Raw genomic sequence first — 17652 nt, forward strand, 5'->3', positions numbered from 1 at the left:
GTTTGCTTCCGAGTTCCCATTAGCAGACACTTTACAGCTGACTGTGGTAGCTTTTTGGCTTTTTTGTGTTCCTTCCCTGCCTTGGGCCTTTCCCACAGCCCATACTTTTCCCTATATTTGTCAGTTTCTCCTCAGATCAGCAATGGATTTTCTTTTTTTTTTTTTAATTTTATTTTATTTTTAAGCTTTACATAATTGTATTAGTTTTGCCAAATATCAAAATGAATCCATCACAGGTATACATATGCTCCCCATCGTGAACCCTCCTCCCTCCTCCCTCCCCATACCATCCCTGTGGGTCGTCCCAGTGCACCAGCCCCAAGCATCCAGTATCGTGCATTGAACCTGGACTGGCATCTCGTTTCATACATGATATTTTACATGTTTCAATGCCATTCTCCCAAATCTTCCCACCCTCTCCCTCTCCCACAGAGTCCATAAGACTGTTCCATACATCAGTGTCTCATTTTCTAACATCATAGATATTTTGTCCCACAGCCGAACTCAGAAGGGATACCAACTTTCCATGTCAGGTGCTAGGGGTGAATTGGAGTATATTGGACTCCATTCCTACACTGAATATGGTCCACTCAGTTTCTTTAAAATGAGCATAGGTTACCTGCCTCATTCTCAACTCCCCAAGAATTTCTTGTACCTCTTCTGCAGATTTCCAGGGTCTCATATGCCCAGGGCCAAGATTCTCAACAGGATAAAATAGTCCAATCTACAAAGGAATGAGTAGTGAGTACCCTGAACCCCTGAGTGCCAGGCAGGCACTTCTGGAGGCCATGAAGTGTATGGTGATATTGCTTATTCTCTCTGTCTCCTACCTGGTCAGAGAATTGCCATAAATCCCTGTATCCCACGGGATTCTCTGATGGCTCAGATGGTAAGGAATCTGCCTGCAATATGGGAGACCCTGATTTAATCCCTGGTTCGGGAAGATCTCCTGGAGAAGGGAATGGCAAACCACTCCAGTATTCTTGCCTGGAGAATTCCATGGACAAAGGAGCCTGGGGGACTACAGTCCATGAAGTTGCAGAGTCAGATACAACTGAGTGATGAACACTTTCACTTTCCTATATCCACAGCTGCACTAGCCATGCCCGGTTACTTTCCCTGGCTCTTTTCTGGAACTTGGCAGCTGTATTGATAAGCTCAGTGGGAGTATATTATCTTGTCATGAGAGTTTCCTGAATTAGGGGCCACCCTGATGGCTGGGGTTGTTGTCACAGTGCTTTGACTTTCCTTTGTGCTAGGGGTCAGATGTCACAGGGGCCCTGTCTGTCTTACTGTCAATCACAACATCCTCCTCTGTACTGTCTTCACTTTTTCAGGAAATCCACTTCTTAGCATTCCAACCAGGCTTTATCACAAGCTTCTGGACCTTGCTCCTCAGCAGTTGGCACCCTCCTAGTTTTGCATATTGCACAGGAAGGTTTCCAACTTGTTATCTTGCTTTACCCACCTTGTCTGCCAGCCCTGATGTAAACAGAGCAGTGGACACCTTCACATCCTTCTCTATCCTCAGTTCTTCTTCCAACTCTATAACTTAAGCTTCAGCCTTTAGTTGGGCATCGGTGCTGAGCTGACCTGCCCATCGTTGAGGCCAGCCCACAGCAGCAGCCCTGTGTTTGCCTACTTTGCTGCAGGGTACTCTGCACAGTTTCTCAAACAACTGCATTAGACTAAGTCAGTGTTTTCAGGGCATCCCTGTACTCACAGGGTGGCCCACAGATATCTAACATTCAGACCACCCCTCCCTGGTTAATGGCCAGGTTAATGGCCAACCTGGAGTTTCCCCCAGGGATGCCTCTTTTCCAAGAACAATTTCTTTGATTTCTTGGCTGGCTTGCCAATTGTTGGCTGGTTTGTAACTCCAGAGGTTTCCAGGGTGAAATCTGTGTATGGCGTCCATACACAAAGGGCAAGGAGAGACGGAAGGCCACTCTAGGTTGGCCATTTAAGTAAGCAAGGGGATTTACACGCAATATTTGTCTCGGGCAGCTTCCAGATGAATGGATCTCTGCACTGCCCACCAGAATCTTAAAAGTTTACATAGAAGTCTTAGGTGAGTTTAGTCATGTATACGATGCAAATGGTTTCAACATCACTCTATTCTCTCAAGTCTCTAGTCTTGAAACAGCACCACGCATGGATATGGTGGGCAGAAGGTATATTCCAGGGACAGAGAAGGGGGTTAGGAGCCTCCAATTGCCTCAGTCAATCCCACAGGTCAGCATTCAGTCACGTTCTTCTGATAACCTCTTCCAACATTCTTCCAAGCACCAAAACAAAATACTGTGTCATAAACTTCCATTTCAACTGTGCTTTGGGGGTGTTTCTATGTCATTGGTTCAGTCTTAATAGTCTATGCTCAGTCTGAAAATTGGCAAATACATGGATTATTTGATGTACTTGAACTAGGTGGCAAGAAGTTCACATTTATAACATATGATGGATATGCGTTAACTAAGACAGAATGTATACTTAATGTAGTATGGCTGGAAGAGGAATACTTTTCTCAGAACATTTTAGTCTAAAACTTTTATTTAGAGTTTAACAAAGGAAGCCATGAAATTGGACAATGTCAGAAATGAATGTCAAAAGAAAAAATATATCTATGGAGTTTCAGCATTAAAATCTCAGAGAGATGAAGAGGAACTGAAGAGGAGCCATCAGTGAAGGAAAGGAGAAGCAATGGAGAAGGCATGCCATGGGCCCTGTAAACAAAACTCTTTATGAATGAGGGAAACGTCAACTGTGTAAAATCCTTCTGAGATATCAACTAAGATGAGATTTCAATTTGTAATTGGCTTTTGGAGGGTGGAGATCACTGGTGACCTTGACAGAGTATTTTTATGGTGTGACAGGGTCAACATACTGATTGGAATGGGTCTAAGAGAGAAAAAGAGAAGATGAACTAAGGTTACATGGTTAAAAAACTCCTTTGGGGATTTTTTTTTTTTTTTTTACAAGGAAGACAGACAAGTTGGAAAGTTGCTTAAGATAAAACGGGGGAAAACATATTTTCAAAAACTGGATGAAAAAATGCAATAAAACAACTCTAGGCAGAGTACATCATGAGAAACACTGGGCTGGAAGAAACACAAGCTGGAATCAAGATTGCCAGAAGAAATATCAATAACCTCAGATATGCAGATGACACCACCCTTATGGCAGAAAGTGAAGAGGAACTCAAAAGCCTCTTGATGAAAGTGAAACAGGAGAGTGCAAAAGTTGGCTTAAAGCTCAACATTCAGAAAACAAAGATCATGGCATCTGGTCCCATCACTTCATGGCAAATAGATGGGGAAACAGTGGAAACAGTGTCAGACTTTTTTTTTTTTTTTGGCTCCAAAATCACTGCAGATGGTGACTGCAGCCATGAAATTAAAAGACACTTACTCCTTGGAAGGAAAGTTATGACCAACCTAGATAGCATATTCAAAAGCAGAGACATTACTTTGCCAACAAAGGTCCATCTAGTCAAGGCTATGGTTTTTACAGTGGTCATGTATGGATGTGAAATTTGGACTGTGAAGAAAGCTGAATGCCTGAAGAATTGATGCTTCTGAACTGTGGTGTTGGAGAAGACTCTTGAGAGTCCCTTGGACTGCAAGGAGATCCAACCAGTCCATTCTAAAGGAGATCAGTCCTGGGTGTTCTTTGGAAGTAATGATGCTAAAGCTGAAACTCCAGTACTTTGGCCAGCTCATGCGAAGAGTTGGCTCATTGGAAAAGACTCTGATGCTGGGAGGGATTGGGGGCAGGAGGAGAAGGGGACGACAGAGGATGAGATGGCGGGATAACATCACCAACTCAATGGACATGAGTTTGGGTGAACTCTGGAGTTGGTGATGGACAGGGAGGCCTGGAGTGCTGCAATTCATGGGGTCACAAAGAGTTGGACACAACTGAGTGCCTGAACTAACTGACTGAGACTCCTTTTTACTTCAAGATTCAGCATCACAGTCATGTGAATAACAGCAGGATTCTTGCACAATTCTGCCTTGTTGGGTCAATTTTTTTTAATGTTTCCATATAGTTGTTATTCAGTCACAAAGTCATGTCTGACTCTTTGCGACCCCATGGACTACAGCACATACCAAGCTTCCCTGTACTTCATTATCTCCTGAGGTTTGCTGAAACCCATGTCCATTGAGTTGGTGATGTCATCCAACCATTTCATCCTCTGTCAACCCCTTCTCCTCCTGCTCTCAATCTTTCCCAGCATCAGAGTCTTTTCCAACGAGTCATCTCTTCACATTAGGTGGCCAAAGTATTGGAGTTTCAGCTTTAGCATCAGTCCTTCCAATGTATATTCAGGGTTGATTTCCTCTAGGATTGACTGGTTTGATCTCCTTGCTGTCCAAGGGACACTCAAAGTCTTCTCTAGCACCACAATTTGAAAGCATAGGGTTTTTACCAAAGATTCAACATATAAATGTCATTAAAAGTATTCCTAGTTTTCAATCAAGTACTTTAAATTATGATCCACTCTCTTAAACACCTGCTCATATCAAAACAGCTCATTGTTAAACACCCAAGTTAACTTACAATCTCCTAACAGGTTAAACACTAGCACTTAACTCCTAAGATGTATTAGCTACAAATTGAATATTAAGTAAAAAGCACTCAAGACTATTTAAAGCTTTAGTGCCTTCTTATAAAGGTATGGTATTTGCAATCAGAAATGATTTTCATTAGCTATAATGGAAATAATCCACAGAACAATGTTCCTAACTGGTATTATAAGAAAATGTTTCTGTTTGGAGCAAGAGGTAAATCAAGGCAAAGATTTGGATTAAAGTAAATGGTTGTCTTACCTTGTAAGACCATTTATTTTTTGTCTCTCTCTGGTTATCCGGCCAGGAATAAGCAGGGACCCTGGAATCCAGGTTATATTTAGTTGACCCTCTCCATCAATAGCTGTTTGCTTTGGGAGGCAGATGAGTGTCTGAACTTGAACTGCAACCACTGCCAGAGTAAGGAGACCTCTTACAACTCTTTTGTCTCCTGGCAGTGACTGCTTTACCACTTTCCTATCCAATTCCCCGCCCTGCTGCCCGGAGAGGAGTTCTAAATGCCCAGGGCTCAAGGTGAAGAGATTGAAGCTAAAGCAAAGAGTTTTCCCAATTTCCAGTGAATTTGTATTGTTAACAATTTAACTTTTCAAAGGATTTTGGAGTAAAGCAATCAACTCTCTGCTGGAGTTGGGCAGGACATAAGGCTGAGATTGCTGAATCAATATGTGGAAACCTGACTGACATCTTAGGTAATTTGATGCAGGATTTGGGACAACAACTGGAGATAAATTACTTAACACAGTCAGGAACCAAAATTGTGTTCAGAAAGAAAATGACGTATTTTCCTGAGAGGAGTGAGGAGAATTGTACTGACGGGACAGTGACGGGCACAAACAAAACCCTTGCAATTATTTCATATACAACTGCATAAGTTCTGATGAATATCTTTGAATTGTCTTTGTGGAAGGTGGGGGAGTATTGTAAAATATATGTAAATCAACTGCGATATGAATGTCTCCTCTTTAAATCCTCTTTAAAGTGCATAACTTTAGAACAGTTAGGACTAAACTATAGAAAAAGGCTTATTTTGTGGAGTGAAAACTGCAGTATAAAAAGTTATATTTATATCTCTTGAAATCATGATGCAATCCTCTTAGAATTCAATTTGACTTATGAAAAACTGTGTAGAATACTTTATATAAAGTTTATTTGTATTTTTAACTAGCTTGCATTGGTGCTCTAAAGAAAGTTTCTTCCACTCTTCCCAAACTATTATCCCCCTATAAGATAGTATATTCAGTGATTGTGAAACCCAAGGTGAATAGATCTAGCCTTTATCAACCCTTGAACATGTGAGGTAAAAAAAGGGAAGGAAGATGTAGGAAGGGGCAAATTTAATTGATTATTTATTGCTGTTGTATACAAGCTGAAGTCACTTCAGTCATGTCAGACTCATTGTGACCCCAGAGACTGTAGCCCATCAGGCTCCTCTGTCCATGGGATTCTCCAGGCAAGGATACTGGAATGTGTTGCCATTTCCTCTGCCAGGACATCTTCCCCACTCAGAGATCAAACCTTGGTCTCTTAAAGCTCCTGCATTGGCAGTTGGATTCTTTACCACCAGCGCCATCTGGGAAGCCCATTCATTGTTCCTGCTGCTGCTGCTGCTGCTAAGTCACTTCAGTCATGTCCGACTCTGTGTGACCCCATAGACGACAGCCCAACAGGCTCCCCCATCCCTGGAATTCTCCAGGCAAGAACACTGGAGTGGGTTGCCATTTCCTTCTCCAATGCATGAAAGTGAAAAGTGAAAGTGAAGTCGTTCAGTGGTGTCTGACTCCTAAGGACCCCATGGACTGCAGCCTACCAGGCTCCTCCATCCATGGGATTTTCCAGGCAAGAGTACTGGAGTGGGGTGCCATTGCCTTCTCCGTTCATTGTTCCTAGTCACTGCCAATTAAGAGAGGATGCTCCTGCTTTCATGCATGTGAGCAGACAAATGTTTACAAGGGTTACTTCATTTCTACATTGCTTCAGTAAAGATTCTTTAGTGCCTTCCAAGGTGCAGCCAAGATTTGTTTTTGGCTTTTCAGATTTCAATTCCCTTTCTAATAGAACCATCCCTGTTTTGAGGAATTACCTTCTCTGGCATCTTCTGCTGTCATTCCATACATGATATGTAATATGAGACAGGCCAATCAGATGCTTCCTCTTGGGTAAAAGGAAAAAGGTAGCAGATGTAATTGGAACCCATCGCATTCTAAAAGCTGTAACCCACCCAGATTACTACTCTTCCTAGACTCTTATTGTTCTTGTGTTCTAGCTTCTGGGGCTACTTGACCTGCTCATTGGCAACTCTCATACCCAGTGTCCCACGAATCCTTTAACCTCCGTTATTTTTCCCAATAAATTCCCCTTTGCTTAATTAAACCAGAGTTGGTTTTTGTTGTTTGCAGCAAAATATCCAAAAATTTATACACAGGACAATAATTGACTGACTCCAATGCTGATTATTCTACTGGATATTATGCCACCACCCTAGCTCTCCGTGAAGGAAATGGCAACGCACTCCAGTATTCTTGCCTGGAGAATCCCAGGAATGGGGGAGCCTCGTGGGCTTCCATCTATGGGGTTGCACAGAGTCGGACACGACTGAAGCGACTTGGCGGTAGCTCTCTGTGAACATACAAGGGTTGGGGGTATAAGAAACCTCAATGTGAGCTGTTCAACACTTATGTGACATTTTGGCCACTTCTTTTAACCTCTTTAGCAATTATTCATATTGCTATGATAACAAAACTGATCTTTTTGCTTGACATCCTTTCTTGATGAAATTGATCGTCAAGGGTGCAATACCAAATACCTAGGGAGTCGGACACGACTGAAGTGACTTAGCAGCAGTAGCAGGAATTGTCCTTAATCCTTCCCTCCCCTTCAGTGTCTTTATCCAAGGCCTCACCAAATCTTAATGATTATCATCTCTACATATTTCCCAGGCCTGTATATATAACTCCAACTCTATCAGTACCCCTCTGGAGGGTAGTCAACTCTCCTCTGAGCTACTACAAGAGCTGCATGTAAGGTGTGCTTATAATTACCACATCCCTCTCAAATCTGTTCTCCACATACAGCCAGCAGAACAACCTTAATGAAATAATCATTTAAACATTTCACACTCTGTTTTAAACACTTCAGTAGCTTCCCAGAGCTCTTAGAACAATGTCCAAAATCCTTAATATGTCCTTCAAGCCAAGTATTCTGACATTCCTCACTCAGCCCCTTTATTTCACATAAAATGTGTACCCTGTTCACATTGATTTTTCACCGCCAGGAAGGAGCTATGTTTCTTCCCATTCATTACAGGGTCTCTGTACTTACCACTATGCGCTTTGCCTTTTCTAAGTAAATTTTAAGCATCCTTCAGATTAGTACCATTCAGCTGTTTCCTGTCCCCAGAACCACTTCCCATTCTCATCAACTAGATCAAACACCTCTATTATAGTCTTTTCAGAATCATGAACCTTTCTTGACACCACTTATTTCAGATGCATTTGCATCGTAGGATTATATGATGATCACTTTTGCCCTCTTCCAACAATGAAGTCTAAGCTACATAAGAACAGGGACAAAATCAATGGTTTTCATCATTGTCTCACCAGAAAAGAAGTTCAGTGTATGATAGATGTTAAGGATGTGGTAATGGACAAAGTCAATAGTTTCTGTGAAAATATGAATTCCTTGACTTCTCTGTGAAAATATGAACTAACATCTGACACAACTGCTAAAAAACTGATTGAGTTCTTCCACTAGTGTTTAGTAAAAGAATTGCTGATGTCGGCCACTAATTAAGGTTATAGACATCTTCTTTATCACTCAAGGTCATGTACATATTTTGGTCATAATATGATATTGCATAATTTTAAAAAAATATTATTTTCACAGTCCCTCTGAACTCCTTATTGTCAAATTCAGACTTAAACTGAAGGAAGTAGGGAAAACCACTAGACCATTCAGGTATGACCTAAATCAAATCCCTTATGATATACACTGGAAGTGAGAAATAGATTTAAGGGTCTAGATCTGATAGATAGAGTGCTTGATGAACTATGGAATGAGGTTTGTGACATTGTACAGGAGACAGGGATCAAGACCATTCCCATAGAAAAGAAATGCAAAAAAGCAAAATGGCTGTCTGGAGAGGCCTTACAAATAGCTGTGGAAGAAGGGAAGCAAAAAGCAAAGGAGCAAAGGAAAGATATAAGCATCTGAATGCAGAGTTCCAAAGAATAGCAAGAAGAGAAAAGAAAGCCTTCTTCAGGGATCAATGCAAAGAAATAGAGAAAAACAACAGAATGGGAAAGACTAGGGATCTCTCCAAGAAAATCAGAGATACCAAAGGAACATTTCATGCAAAGATGAGCTCGATAAAGGACAGAAATGGTATGGACCTAACAGAAGCAGAAGATATTAAGAAGAGATGGCAAGAATACACAAAAGAACTATACAGAAAAAGATCTTCATGACCCAGATAATCACAATGGTGTGATCACTGACCTAGAGCCAGACATCCTGGAATGTGAAGTCAAGTGGGCCTTAGAAAGCATTACTACAAACAAAGCTAGTGGAGGTGATGGAATTCCAGTTGAGCTATTTCAAATTCTGAAAGATGATGCTGTGAAAGTGCTGCACTCAATATGCCAGCACATTTGGGAAACTCAGCAGTGGCCAGAGGACTGGAAAAGGTCAGTTTTCATTCCAATCCCAAAGAAAAGCAACTCCAAAGAACGCTCAAACTACTGCACAATTGCACTCATCTCACATGCTAGTAAAGTAATGCTCAAAATTCTCCAAGCCAGGCTTCAGCAATATGTGAACCGAGAACTTCCTGATGTTCAGCTGGTTTTGGAAAAGGAAGAGGAACCAGAGATCAAATTGCCAACAACCTCTGGATCATGGAAAAAGCAAGAGAGTTCCAGAAAAACATCTATTTCTGCTTTATTGACTATGCCAAAGCCTTTGACTGTGTGGATCACAACAAACTGTGGAAAATTCTTCAAGAGATGGGAATACCAGACCACCTGATCTGCCTCTTGAGAAATTTGTATGCAGGTCAGGAAGCAACAGTTAGAACTGGACATGGAACAACATTCTGGCTCCAAATAGGAAAAGGAGTATGTCAAGGCTGTATATTGTCACCCTGTTTATTTAACTTATATGCAGAGTACATCATGAGAAACGCTGGACTGGAAGAAACACAAGCTGGAATCAAGATTGCCAGGAGAAATATCAATAACCTCAGATATGCAGATGACACCACCCTTATGGCAGAAAGTGAAGAGGAACTCAAAAGCCTCTTGATGAAAGTGAAAGTGGAGAGTGCAAAAGTTGGCTTAAAGCTCAACATTCAGAAAACGAAGATCATGGCATCTGGTCCCACCACTTCATGGCAAATAGAAGGGGAAACAGTGGAAACAGTGTCAGAATTTATTTTGGGGGGCTCCAAAATCACTGCAGATGGTGACTGCAGCCATGAAATTAAAAGACGCTTACTCCTTGGAAGGAAAGTTATGACCAACCTAGATAGCATATTCAAAAGCAGAGACATTACTTTGCCAACAAAGGTTTGTCTAGTCAAGGCTATGGTTTTTCCTGTGGTCATGTATGGATGTGAGAGTTGGACTGTGAAGAAGGCTGAGCACCGAAGAATTGATGCTCTTGAACTGTGGTGTTGGAGAAGACTCTTGAGAGTCCCTTGGACTGCAAGGAGATCCAACCAGTCCATTCTGAAGGAGATCAGCCCTGGGATTTCTTTGGAAGGAATGAAGCTAAAGCTGAAACTCCAGTACTTTGGCCACCTCATGTGAAGAGTTGACTCATTGGAAAAGACTCTGATGCTGGGAGGGATTGGGGGCAGGAGGAGAAGGGGACGACAGAGGATGAGATGGCTGGATGGCATCACTGACTCGATGGACGTGAGTCTGAGTGAGCTCCAGGAGTTGGTGATGGACAGGGAGGCCTGGCGTGCTGTAATTCATGGGGTCTCAAAAAGTCAGACATGACTGAGCGACTGATCTGATCTTAATAATCACACTCAACATTTCAGGCATGGTAGTAAATCATCTTTCATCAATAGTCCATGATTTTGTTTTTTGATAGAGAACATTTCAGAACTGAAATCATATACTTCAAAAGAAATTTAACTTTTCCATTAGCAGAGTACTTTATTTGAAATGCTATTAATAAACTCCTAAAATATTTAAGCAAAACCCTAAATTACATATCAACCCTACTCCAATTAACTCTTACACATGTGTCTTTGATTTTCTGGTGACAAACTAGAATTATAGATTGATTCACAAGCCAGCACCAAAGCCCATGATCCTTGCAAGCACTTGATGAAACTCACTTGGTCTGCCCCTGTTTCTCAGATGCTGACTAGTGTTGGCAATTGTTTCTGATGGAAGATGAGCCACTTTTCCTTTGTAAGTGTTCCATTCTGAAAGTGTTCCAGATGTTCCATTTTTGGCAGGGGTGGGGGCTGGGTAGGATGGGGACTGAGATGGTGTTATGGAAGGGAAGAATTGTATCTTATGCCTACTAAGGAATAAACCAGGGGACTTAAGCATGCTTTCAGAAAACAACTATATCATCACTCCCAAGTTTTGTCAGTTCAAACCTGCTCCATTGAAGTAGTTATTTCCTAACCCTTAGATGAAATAGAATGCACACATATGCACACCTTTTCTCACTACTCTTAGATAATAAAATGGTTTTACTCTGGAAGTGTTGGCAGCCATTTTGTGACATTTAAAACTGAAGAAGAAAGCTAAAGCCAACAGAAGGAAGTTGAAAAATAGAACAGTTTAGTCCTTAGTGAAACTGTTTACCTCAATTTTGGGACCCTCAAATAATGTTCCTCTTTTATTTATTTCAGTTTGAATTGGTGCTCTAGTTCTATGCATAACTGACATATGATCTGCCGTGTATGCCCATGAAAAATTTCCCCCAGGTGGATATCTGCTCCCCGGTACACAATACTTCAGTTCAGTCATTTCAGTCGCTCAGTTGTGTCTGATTCTTTGAGACCCCATGAACTGTAGCAAGCCAGGCCTCCCTGTCCATCACCAACTCCCAGAGTTCACTCAAACTCACATCCATCAAGTAGGTGATGCCATCCAGCTATCTCATCTTCTGTCGTCCCCTTCTCCTCCTGCCCCCAATCCCTCCCAGCATCAGGGTCTTTTCCAATGAGTCAACTCTTCGCATCAGGTGGCCAAAGTATTGGAGTTTCATCTTTAGCATCATTCCTTCCAAAGAACACCCAGAACTGATCTCCTTTAGAATGGACACAGTACTTAGAGATATCTTACTCCCAACTCCAAAAATACAAACCAACTCACTGAGGAAAGATACACAGTACTATCTGTTTTAAAAGCTCAAAGATCACTAGAGGGAAAGTAACACAGTTTTTGCTTCTTCTTATTCCTTCACTTCCTCATCCCTGACAGCAAGGAGGTCTTTAGATGCTGCACTGTGATCATTTTGAAGAACCTAAGGCTACTCCTGGAATTCACAGGTGGCAGAGTGGTAAAGAGTTTGCCTACTAATACAGGAGACATGGGCTTCATCCCTGGGTTGGGAAGATTCCCTGGAGGAAGAAATGGCAACCTGGTCCAGTTTTCTTACCTGGAAAATTCCCTGGACAGAGGAGCCTGGAAGGCTATAGGCCTTGGGCTCGCAAAGAGACATATTGAGCAACTGAGCACACACACACACAAGCCTACTCCTACCAAAGACATGAAGACAAGTTGCTATCAGATCAGATCAGATCAGTCACTCAGTCGTGTCTGACTCTTTGCGACCCCATGAATCACAGCACACCAGGCCTCCCTGTCCATCACCAACTCCTGGAGCTCACTCAGACTCACGTCCATCGAGTCAGTGATGCCATCCAGCCATCTCATCCTCTGTCGTCCCCTTCTCCTCCTGCCCCCAATCCCTCCCAGCATCAGAGTCTTTTCCAATGAGTCAACTCTTCACATGAGGTGGCCAAAGTACTGGAGTTTCAGCTTTAGCTTCATTCCTTCCAAAGAAATCCCAGGGCTGATCTCCTTCAGAATGGACTGGTTGGATCTCCTTGCAGTCCAAGGGACTCTCAAGAGTCTTCTCCAACACCACAGTTCAAGAGCATCAATTCTTCGGTGCTCAGCCTTCTTCACAGTCCAACTCTCACATCCATACATGACCACAGGAAAAACCATAGCCTTGACTAGACAAACCTTTGTTGGCAAAGTAATGTCTCTGCTTTTGAATATGCTATCTAGGTTGGTCATAACTTTCCTTCCAAGGAGTAAGCGTCTTTTAATTTCATGGCTGCAGTCACCATCTGCAGTGATTTTGGAGCCCCCCAAAATAAATTCTGACACTGTTTCCACTGTTTCCCCATCTATTTCCCATGAAGTGGTAGGACCGGATGCCATGATCTTCGTTTTCTAAATGTTGAGCTTTAAGCCAACTTTTGCACTCTCCACTTTCACTTTCATCAAGAGGCTTTTGAGTTCCTCTTCACTTTCTGCCATAAGGGTGGTGTCATCTGCATATCTGAGGTTATTGATATTTCGCCCAGCAATCTCCCGGCAAGTTGCTATCAGCTACGTCTAAATCCTCATGTGAGGATTTCTCACATGACACTGGCTTTTAATCTCCCTGACAAGGCAGAACCTGCATCCTAATATTCTGGTAAAGGGGGCACAGACAACTGGAAAAGATGCAGAAGAAACTGAAGTGTTAGGATTAGGAGCGGTGAAAAAAAAGAAGGGATATCAGAGAAAGCAATAGTTCCCAAATGCCGTTTAACCAGGTGGCCCCTGTGTAGACTGAAACGTGACTGTGAAAAGCAGAGAATGTTCCCTGATAACTCAGCTGGTAAAGAATCCACCTACAGTGCAGGAGACCCTGGTTCGATTCGTGAGTTGGGAAAATACACTGGAAAAGGGATAGGCTACCACTCCAATATTCTTGGGCTTCCCTTGTGGCTCAGCTGGTAAAGAGTCTGCCTGCAATGTGGGAGACCTGTATTCAATCCCTAGGTTGGGAAGATCCCGTGGAGAAGGGAAAGGCTATCTATTCCAGTATTCTGACCTGGAGAATTCCATGGGGTTGCAAAGAGCCAGACACGACTGAGAGACTTTGACTTCACTTTCATCAGTCACTATGTGCTTTGCTTTTTATGAAAAATAAGATTGTATTCCCTCTGCTAACAGATTGTTCATACAAAGCTTTTCAAATTATACAAGATATAGCAAAGCAGCTAGAAAATGAACAATCCTGGAACTTGTTTAAATATTTCTTCTCCATTCTTTCAGTATTAAGTCCCATTTGGCTTCCTTTGGAGTTTCATTTATCCAACTCTGTGACCCCATGCACTGTAGCCTGTCAGGTTCCTCTGTTCACGGGAATTCTTCAGGCAAGAATACTGGAGTGGGTTCCCATGCCCTCCTCCATGGGATCTTCCCAACTCAGGGATCGAACCCAGGTCTCCCACATTGCAGGCAGATTCTTTACCATCTGAGCCACCAGGGAAGACCAATAAATCAACAACTGTATCTAAATGCTCTATATATGTGTGCATATGTGTGTGTGTCTGTATATACACATAATTTTCTCCAATGAGATCTTAAAATGGAAAAAAAAAATATCCATTGTGCATACACACACACACACGCATATATATACATATATTGTTATTTTGTTGTTTAGTTGCTAAGTCATGTCCAGATCTTTTGTGACCCCATGCCCACCAGGCTCCTCTGTCCATGGGATTTTCCAGGCAAGAATACTGGAATGGGTTGCCACTGGAGTGGGTTTTTGTGGGCATCTTCCTGATGCCGGGATCAAACCTGGGTCTCCTGCATTGGCACATGGATTCTTTACCAATGAGCCACCAGGAAAGCCCCATGTGTATGTGTGTGTATGTATATATACATACACACACATATATGTTATATTTACTTTTTCCATCATAAAATCTGTGCCTGAATTTATACTTGGTCTAGCATATGAAGGACCCACTTCTCTATGTTTCAGATGAATTTATTGTTCACCTGCTTTTGAAACAATTCTCTACCCCTTCCTGCCTCTCAGAATTGCTGTGCAATTGGATATTACTTAGAAAGTGTACTAAACTGTCAACACTGCATTGTTGCTTTTAGATGCAATAATTATTTATGAATAAAAGTGTTATACATTTATAGAGAGGGTATTATATAGCTTGAAATTTTACAGATTCTAAAGCAGCTTCTTCCCAAGGAGCCAGAGATATTTTAATTACTTTCAAATGCCGATACCACCAAATCATAAAAATTCAGAGTGGGAAGAAAGGAAATGAAGATATACTGTCTGCCCCATGTCTGGAGGGCAATTGTTTTCTCCCTACTTACCAAGGAGGGAAGTGAACTGAAAAGAAGTGTTACCCAAAGCTGCTATGGCTATGTTAATGTTTTTGGAATTTTTCCAAAGATTTTAACCAAATATTCAATCCATAACAAGTATTCCCCATGGCACCGTTGAAGCATGCTGCAGTTACACATTATAAATGGAAGCCAAACCACACACTTATGTAAAATGACTGGTATGGCAGAAAAACAAGTTATGTATTTAATAAGCAATCTCAAGCTTGTAATGTAGTGAGACCCACTTGTAATTTCTTTCATAGTTTTTTTTTTTTTATTCTCTCCCTGCACACACTTCATTTTTAAAGCTCTCTACAAGGCTTTTATAAAAATCAACTTAGCCAATATACCATCACCCCAATTTTCTTTGCCCATTGCTTTGAAAAACTGTCCTCCCATTCATGAATATTAGTCATATCGAAATGCATGAAATGTGGTTGTACGGCATTCCTTGAAGCATGGTTTTTACTTATAAAATATGTATGTTAAAGAAAGAAGCCTTCAATACCTGTTTATACTCCATATAGTAGGAATGCTTTCTATCTTTCTAACCTGTGGGATACTTTTATATATAAAAGCCATTCATCTGTATTTTGTTTACCAAATGAAGGTCATTATAGTTTCTCATATTGATGTTAACCATAATTCTGATTGTCTTAATGAAGTGGCATAATGGACATTTTTACCAATTAAGCATAAAGCTTTAGTTAAAAATTAAAATACTGGAAATGGCAGTCAATTCTGAAACTGACTACCATGAAGTTCTGCCAGCATATTTAAGCTGGCCACTCAAAGGTGAAACTACCTATTGTCACTCGCAGCAGACCCTTTACCAGTTGAGTTCCCTCTCTACTGAATTTCTTCATTAATTCCTATGACATTTTACTTTTCTTTAATTAGATAATTATCTAATTCCACTTGAGCTATTTGTAAATGTGTTTTCAGGAGTCTAACTCTCAGAACACGTTGTTTGCTATCAGACAGTGAAAATATTATATTGATAATTAGTTTCCCCATGGAACAATGTTATAAGAAATTTTTCTCCAATTGACTTTGATTGAAAAGAAAACAAGTCAGTATTTTGCCAGTGAATGCATATTGGCTTAGGTTTTCAGTGTATTTTAGATTTATTTTTAACCTTGGCTTTCTCTTTGAGCCAGAATAGATCATCTTCTTCTGAGGATTTTTCTCCTCTTTTGCTGATTAGCTATAGAATGAGGAGAAGCACCTGACGGGCCACATTACGAAGGCTGCTAAGCGGTTTACAAGTCTCAGTAATTAATGACTATTTTTATCACAAAGAATATAGACTGGCTTCTTCCATCTATCCGAAACTCAATGTAAGCCCCTATAAGCCTCAATGCAGCATAATTGGTGCAATAGAGCTGAAAATGAGATGGAGGATATAATGCCGCTTCAGTAATCCTGCCTTTAGCTAAAATGGAACAGTAGAAGCCCCTGGCAGCTTCCAATGTGGTCGCCACTAAGATTTAAAGCCAGCCAGCAGTCTAGAGTTCCTTGCAAAGCCCACATCACTGTTTAAGTCCTTAAGTAGAGTTCAAATGTTTTAAATAATGCTATTTACGAGAATGATTTACTGTGGTAAACAATTTGCTTTTCATCCTTTTGGCTCTAATTGGGTGTTTTCTCTGATTAGGAGCAATCATGGACTGTGTACTTATATTAGTTTTTATTCTGACCACCCTGTGCTTAAAATGTGCTCTCAAACCTCTTGGGATGAACAAATGGGTTTTGCTTTCTCAGTGTTGTTATTAAAAAATCCACTCTCTTGTAAATCATAATATGCTAATAATAGGTCTGGGGACTCAACTGGGAAAATGCAAAACGCTTCACATTCATGAAGGCATGCTAAGTGACACCACAATAAGTGCTGGATAATGTGTTTGTTTCAGATTTGTGACCATCCTCTCAACAGCCAGGATAGCACTATGTTGTCCTAACAAGCCATAATCACAAATAAGCTACTAGAACTTTTCTACAATATGACTGGAAAAAAATACTCAAAGCAAAAATGCAAACAAAAGGAGGGGCTAGAGAAAACTTTCAGGAGATTCCAAGACAAGCCAGGGTCATTCTCAGCTATCTCTTTTAATAGAACCTAAGCATTTCACTCCAGTTCTTCCTCACAATGCTGGTACCATCAACTGTAAAAATAAAAAGACTGGTTTCACCCAAAGAAGGCTATATTTGGAGATCCATTAACAGCACCTTCTGTGGGTATTACATAACAGCTGAATGCCACTTCTCTGTGGATACCCAAAGTTAGACAATCTAAAAGCATCTCTTGAGGATATACCACCTATTCCAAATTCACCACATTCATAGTGGAAACCAAATGGTATCCGGTTAATCAGGGATGTGGTTAGAATTAACACAATAATACAGACAAATCCAATGGGATGGAGAAACCAGTTGTAGTTCAAATCTTTTAAGAATTACTACAGATGATAAATTCTCTTAGGCTGAGAGCCTAAAATACTACCTCTTCCATTATCCCATGATATACAACAGGAGGGTTTCACTGTGGCATAGTCTCCTGAACGACACTGTGTACTGCCTGGTTCATAAGGAGCTGTGGAGGAAGGTCCAGGAACAATTCCAACTGGTGAATGAAAAACAGAGTGAAATAAAAGTAAAATCTGGATCTATTC

Source organism: Bos mutus, chromosome 1 (genome assembly GCF_027580195.1).
Source record: "Bos mutus isolate GX-2022 chromosome 1, NWIPB_WYAK_1.1, whole genome shotgun sequence".
In the NCBI taxonomy this organism is placed as follows: Eukaryota; Metazoa; Chordata; class Mammalia; order Artiodactyla; family Bovidae; genus Bos; species Bos mutus.